At 44.8% G+C, this 7,593-nt stretch overlaps 1 pseudogene; it reads left to right on the forward strand.

The window, feature by feature from the left end:
- The first annotated feature begins 4,098 nt into the window (after positions 1-4,098).
- LOC114225518 (TOX high mobility group box family member 4 pseudogene) lies at positions 4,099-6,018 on the forward strand (annotated as a pseudogene).
- The last annotated feature ends 1,575 nt before the right edge of the window (positions 6,019-7,593 follow it).

Raw genomic sequence — 7,593 nt, forward strand, 5'->3', positions numbered from 1 at the left:
GTCCCTGCCAAACATAATACAAGCTCTCGCCTTCACCGGGTTGCCAATCTCTGCCACAGGGGGATTGAGCTGCTTGCAAATGGGGACTGGAGACTGTCTATGTGATAATTAATCCATGGCACTCAGGAAAGACTGCCAAATCTGCCATATGGTAGTTTTATGACCTGGACTGCTGTTATCTCTGGAGAAAGCTAACATCATAATCTCATTTACTTGTTATCTGTGATTTGAACTTGTACTTCTACAGAGTAAAATGCAAGCACAGTGAGGAGGCCCGGGATTCCAGAGCCCTGAGATATACCCACCAAAACTTCTATCACAAAAGTGTGCAGGAAAAGCCACAAAACTCTGACCTGGTCAGCTGCCTGTGTCCTGACCTCACAATGCCTGAGTCCCATGAAGAAATCTGATAGATGGTTTATAAGGACTCTACGGTCCATGTAATAGAAACACCTGACTTAAGAAGGGAAGAGGGACTGCCTTCCAGAAACATCATGGGGGTAGAATCTTGTGTTTCTTTGGAATGTGCAGACCAGCTGCTCCTGATTGATTTTTTTCCACCATGACATCTAGTTTGGGTGATGGAGTCTCCCGTAGGACTTCCAGAGGTGCATTTGGACTTTGGTGAAATCTAGAAAGAGTTTTATTGAGAGGTGAAACTTGAAAGTAATTCATAACTGCTATAACTATAAATGGCACATTGTAGTAGTTCCTCACTGGGGCTTCCCCATGGAGAAGAAAGGCTGTGGACTCTTCCCAAACCCAGGAGCTCCGTCTGTGACCACATCCATTTCTCTCCTACTCAAGGAGTTACGTTATAAAAGATGAAGCTGGTGCAGATCTCAGGCCACAAACTCAAATTTGTAAGAAGAAACATACCGTCTGGGATGTTCTTGAAGTCACCTTGAGTTCTATTGTGAGCCTTGGGGTGGAGACTGTACATTGCTTTCCTAACATCTCTTCTTCCCTTACTTCCTCTGAGACAAATATGCAATTTTATTCAGGCTGTGAGCCCAGCTAAGAAGCAGCATTTCACAGCCACACTGGAACCCAGCAGGGCCCACATGGTACGTTTGTGGCCAGCGAGATGAAAGTGCAGGTCCCTATGTAGAAGATCAAAATAGAACATCTGACTATTCTTTGCCTTTCTCCTGCTTCCTGGCCTTTTGATCCCCTTGGAATGTTGATGTGATGGCTGGAGCTCTAGCATGTCTGTGTCCCTGTGTACTTCAGAGCCGTTCTAAGAGTGAGAAACAGGAGAATGTGGCTGGTCATAGACATTATATATGTGTGTGTGTGTATATATGTATATATGTACACACACACACACATATATAAATGCACACAAATAGATATGCCTTTATGTACACACAGACGCGTGTGTGTATATATATATCTCATGACGTCATGATGTTAGAGACACATAGACATTGCTGTTTTAATTCTCTTCTTATTTCCTATGGGCTCTTTTTTCAACCTATAAATTGAAGTCAAACTGATATACAGTGAAATGCACAGATCTTAAGGTAATGATCCCGTGACTTTTATCCAACATATACCCTGAGGTAACCCCAGTCAAGCTAGAGAATATCGCCATGGCTCTGGGTGATTTTCGTGTGATATTTTATTGTAATTAATTAATTAATTTCCATGTGATATTTTAAAGGGGTGGTTCCGGAGTGGTAAAAACATGTGTATACCTGCAGCCTTTACGATGGGTGATATCCCCTTGTTGACAGGGACTCAGGCTGGGCATGTCTGGGAAAGGAGGTTGGGGAGTCACAGCTCATAGGAGGTTCTCAGACCCCTGGCCTTTCTCCCGTCGGTCTTCTGTGTGGTCACTCTTATCAAGAAAGCATGTCAGGCTGTTTTCTGCAGAAATATTCTGATTATGTGAACTAAATCATGTGGCCTGCGATAAATCACCCTCACTGTCCCCTGGTATTTTGAAAACTGATGAAGCTGCTGATTCTTGGCTCCTTACTTTGTATGCAAATGATGAATTATAGATGGGAAATAGAAAAAAGAAGGTTTTCCCTGGTTTGTCGGTTTGAAGCGAAGTGGATTAGAGAAAGAACACTGCTACTCTTGACTATTTATTGTGACATTGCTTAGAAACATTCAAACTCCAAAGCCTCTAAACCTCCGGGGACATTGTTAGCCTTCTGCAGGAATTATTAAAATGTACAGAAATGTAGGCGCCGCACTTTATAATAATTAATCAGGGTCTGTTGATTAATAAAGCTCATTTTTTAGTCTCGATGATTCCAAGTATCTATACAAAGGACAGTGTCCTTGTCATTTTGATTAAGAAACCAGACTTTGCAGGGGAAAGAAGTACAGGAAGAGTTGCGCTTCCGCCGTCTCCCCATAAAATAAATATTGAATGAGAATATTAACTCGTTAACCTTGACAACAATTTGTAATTTTCATAAGGGGGAAAAAACTCGCATATTCAGCAAATAAATCGCTGCGGGGATTTCAGGAAAACAAATTGGAGAGAATGAAGAATGCTACCATATGAATTCTGTCATTTTTATGGGCCAGGGTGATTAATTTGTTTGTTTAGGTCCCTCAATTAAGGCCACAAATAGTGTAAGGTGTCGGGAGCAAGTTAACTGTTAGGTCTGGTATGGAACCGTCAACTGCAAGTAAGAAAGAAAGGTCATTTGGGGGAAGTGAGCAGCTTGGCCCCCAACCCTGAGTCTTAATACCCTACCACAACCACGTTACCTGGGGTTAGCTGCTGAAGCTGTAATTTTACTCTATTAATAGTTTAAAGCTTGTTTTAACAGATAACCCCTTTCACTGGGCAACTACGCGGGAAAATCATTCGGTGGAATTAAGCAGTACCAGTCACGGCCTTTCCAGGGTTATCTAATTATTTTGAACTCAATTTAACCAGGAATAGAGATAAAATAAATAACCCATGAACTATTTACCTTGCTGGTTAGAAGGCTTCTTTTGTCCGTTAAAAAGAAGGAAGGAAGGAAGGAAGGAAGGAAGGAAGGAAGGAAGGAAGGAAGGAAGGAGGGAGGGAGGGAGGGAGGGAGGGAGGGAGGGAGGGAGGGAGGGAAGGAAGGAAGGAAGGAAGGAAGGAAGGAAGGAAGGAAGGAAGGAAGGAGAGAAATCAAAAGCATTTGAGGCCAGAATCAAAGCCCTGTTTTCTTAATTTTGCATTCATACTGGGGACCCAAGATACATTTCTTCCCTCCTCTGACCTTTCACATTCCTACCCCTGAGGATGTCATTTGTTGAGATATTTGCCGCTATGCATGCGTCAAGCGTACTGTTTTCTCCCAGGTAGCTTGGCTTAAAACTTACTGTCTAGTGACTTTGGATAATCCACGTTTTTGTTTGCAAGGTTTGTTTGTTCTTGCTGGCTCCACTACCATCCCCTCTGGAGGGGATTGGCGATTTAATATGGTTATTTTTAAATTTACTTGAACGTTGACTTTTTGAAGGAGAGGCATGATTTAGTATGTTTGTGGTATGGTGGAGGGAAAATTAGGTGAAGTGTGTTTTATATTTTGCTCAGAACAAAGCGAATGAGAGGCAGAGAAAACAATCCTATGAGTCAATGGGAAGATGAGAGCATTTCTGCAGAACCTTGCTGTGAGGTCCATCTTGGTTTTGCCACTTTCTAGCCACAAGATCTTGGTCAAATTTCTTTATGTCATAGAGCTTATTTCCTGTTTTGTAAAAGGAGACTAATGATATTACTTACACCACAGGGTTGATGTGAGGATTAAATGCAACACTTAGAAAGTGCTCATCAAAATATCTGGCACACAGTTAAGAATTCAAAAAATGTTAGCATTGATAACAATGATGAAAGCGGTTGTGTTTGCAGGTTGAGAATGGCAGAAGATTAAAAGAGCAGGAATTGGATATTTAATGGAGTTAGTCTCCAGGGCAATAGGCGAGTAACAAGAACAGAGGTGAGGAAACCGGTTTTGGATTATGGGAGGCATAATGAGAGAGAGTAGGGGTGGAAATTGGTACATGTAAGTTTGGAAACGAAGGAGAAGAAAGTTGAATGAGTCCACGCATTAGAATCTTCTTTCCCGGTCCTTGCGGAAGTGACGGCAGTTCGAATCCGGTGGGGGCCGTGGGAGCGATGAGGGAACTGAGACGGTGGTAGCCGTTGTGTGAAGATGGAGTTTCCCGGAGGAAATGACAATTGCTTGACGATCCCAGGGCCCTCGCACCCCTTCCTGTCAGGGGCCGAGACAGTCCAGGCACCAAGCTTGGGAGATGAGGAATTTGAAATCCCACCTACTTCCTTGGATTCGGATCCCTCGCTGGCTGTCTCAGATGTGGTTGGCCACTTTGATGACCTGGCAGACCCCCTCCTCCTCTCAGGATGGCAGCTTTTCAGCCCAGTATGGGGTCCAGACATTGGACATGCCTGTGGGCATGACCCATGGCTTGAGGGAGCAGGGCGGGGGGCTCCCGAGTGGGGGCTTGACCATGGACTTGGACCATTCTATAGGAACCCAGTATAGTGCCAACCCACCTGTTACAATTGATGTACCAATGACAGACATGACATCTGGCTTGATGGGGCATAGCCAGTTGACCACCACTGATCAGTCAGAACTGAGTTCTCAACTTGGTTTGAGCTTAGGGGGTGGCACCATCCTGCCACCTGCCCGGTCACCTGAGGATCGTCTTTCAACCACCCCTTCACCTACTAGTTCACTTCATGAGGATGGTGTTGAGGATTTCCGGAGGCAACTTCCCAGCCAGAAGACAGTTGTGGTGGAAGCAGGAAAAAAGCAGAAGGCCCCAAAGAAGAGAAAAAAGAAAGATCCTAATGAACCCTGGAAGCCAATTTCAGCATATGCTTTATTCTTTAGTGATACACAGGCTGCCATTAAGGGACAGAATCCCAATGCCACTTTTGGGGAGGTTTCAAAAATTGTGGCCTCCATGTGGGATAGTCTTGGAGAGGAGCAAACACAGGTGTACAAGAGGAAAGCTGAAGCTGCCGAGAAAGAGTATCTGAAGGCTCTGGCTGCATATAAAGACAATCAAGGGTGTCAGGCCACTGGGGAAACAGTAGAATTGGATCCAGTGCCACCATCACAGACTCCTTCTCCACCTCCTATGGCTACTGTTGACCCAGCATCTCCAGCACCAGCCTCAACAGAACCCCCTGCCTTGTCCCCTTCCATTGTTGTTAACTCCACTCTTTCCTCCTACGTGGCAAACCAGGCATCTTCTGGGGCTGGGGGTCAGCCCAATATCACCAAGTTGATTATTACCAAACAGATGTTGCCCTCTTCTATTACTATGTCTCAAGGAGGGATGGTTACCGTTATCCCAGCCACAGTGGTGACCTCCCGGGGGATCCAACTGGGCCAAACCAGTACAGCCACTATCCAGCCCAGTCAACAAGCCCAAATTGTCACTCGCTCAGTGTTGCAGGCAGCGGCAGCAGCTGCTGCTTCTATGCAACTGCCTCCACCCCGACTACAACCCCCTCCACTGCAACAGATGCCTCAGCCCCCCACTCAGCAGCAAGTGACCATTCTGCAGCAGCCTCCCCCACTGCAGGCCATGCAACAGCCTCCACCTCAGAAAGTTCGAATCAATTTACAGCAACAGCCACCACCTCTGCAGATCAAGATTGTGCCTCCACCCACTCTGAAAATGCAGACGCCTTTAGTCCCACCAGCTGTGGAAAGTAGTCCTGAGCGGCCTGTGAACAACAGCCCCGAGGCCCACACAGTGGAGGAAACCTCTCCTGAGACAATCTGTGAGATGATCACAGATGTAGTTCCTGAGGTTGAGTCTCCTTCTCAAATGGATGTTGAACTGGTGAGTGGGTCTCCCGTGACACTCTCACCCCAGCCTCGATGTGTGAGATCCGGTTGTGAGAACCGTCCTGTTGTGAGTAAGGACTGGGACAATGAGTACTGCAGCAATGAATGTGTGGTGAAGCACTGCAGGGATGTCTTCTTGGCCTGGGGGGCCTCTAGAAATTCAAACACTGTGGTGTTTCTGAAGTAGTCCTTCCTGTTCTCCAAGCCAGTCAAGACTTATCTGCTGGGAACATGTCTAAGAGCCTCTTTTTAAAAAACAAGTTGGGCTTCAGGCTTCTGCCTGATCTCAACCCATGATGGTCCTTCGTGCTTCTCCCCTTTTCTGTCTCTTCATCAGGGGCCATACAATGGAGCAAGGCCATTGAGTTGGCTGTAATCTGGAATTGCTTTTTGCTTTCAAGTATAAGCAGAGATACCAGTGATAAGAGCAGAGAAAAGGGTAAAGGGAATATGAACAAGCAGAACATAGGGGTCGTGATGGTGGGGGGTTGTTTGAGGAAACTCGGTATAATTGTCATAGGACATGCCTAAACAATTATTAAAATGATGGGAGAATACTCAGCTTTGAGCCTAGGCTAAAACACTGTGTGCATCCATTTTAAAGGGGATAAAAAGTTGCATTAAAGGTTATCTCTTAAACAGGAAAAAAAAAAAAGAATCTTCTTTCCCAGTATGCGTTATTCAGAAGGACAACATCAACACTGAACTGGAAGACACCTTAGGAGCAGGTGAAAGATGAGACCTGGGGGTGCACCGGGGTGGCTCAGATGGTTAAGCGTCTGCCTTTGGCTCAGGTCATGATCCCAGGGTCCTGAGATTCAACCCCGCATCAGTCTCCCAGCTCAGTGGGGAACCTGCTTCTCCCTCTCCCTCTACTGTTCCCCCTGCTTGTGCTCTCTCACTCTCTCTGTCAAATAAATAAATAAAATCTTAAAAAAAAAAAAAGATAAGAAGTCAGCATGGAGAGGAATGAGAGAGGCAGCTGACCTAGAGTACTGGATAGCAGACAAGGAAAAGTTTTTGATCTAAGTAACAAATCAGCGAGTGAATGTGTGTTAGAGATCTTTCCACAAGGAAGTTTCTAAAGGAAGGGTCATGGAAGCCAATCACTGGGCAAAGTGGTTCCATGATGATATTAAAGGCCTGATCTTGGACAAAGAATAATAAACAGAAAGGTTGATGGTCAACTGCATTATTATCTGCTACAGAAAGCCATGTGATTTTGGTGCACAGTAGGTGCTCAATAAATATTTGTTGGGTGTTGACTCTGAACTATCTTCAGGTGTCTCAGGGTTTGGGTTGTACAATGGTTTTATCCATTGTTGTTATTGATTTTAAGAGCAAACAACATGAGCAAAAAAATACACAAAGTAGTATTGGCCCAAAGTGTAAAATAAATATTCATGAGTTCCCTACTGGTATAAATGATTGAATAAACAAATGAATGGGAGAGACTAGACAAATATCCCATGTGGGAGAATTCTAAATAATTTATGTAGATGTTTTCAAGGAGTTGGGCCATAACTCGCCTCTTCTCAGGTATAGGGCGTGCACAGTAACTTTCTACCAAAGAGTACAGTGTGGAGAAGGGGGCAGGTAACTCTGTATTGGAAACATCCAACGAACACTAGCTCAGCCGGGTGATCCAGGCTAATATTAATGGTGATAAGTTGTGTTGATAGTATGTACCCTTGATACTATGTGATGAAAAGAGCACCTCACCTCTTTTGGTCTCCCTCCCAAAAATCTGTAACCCTAGTCT

This window comes from Eumetopias jubatus, unplaced genomic scaffold (genome assembly GCF_037043125.1).
Source record: "Eumetopias jubatus isolate StellerSeaLion01/CBP00866 unplaced genomic scaffold, mEumJub1_p1.0 scaffold_9, whole genome shotgun sequence".
Classification (NCBI taxonomy): Eukaryota; Metazoa; Chordata; class Mammalia; order Carnivora; family Otariidae; genus Eumetopias; species Eumetopias jubatus.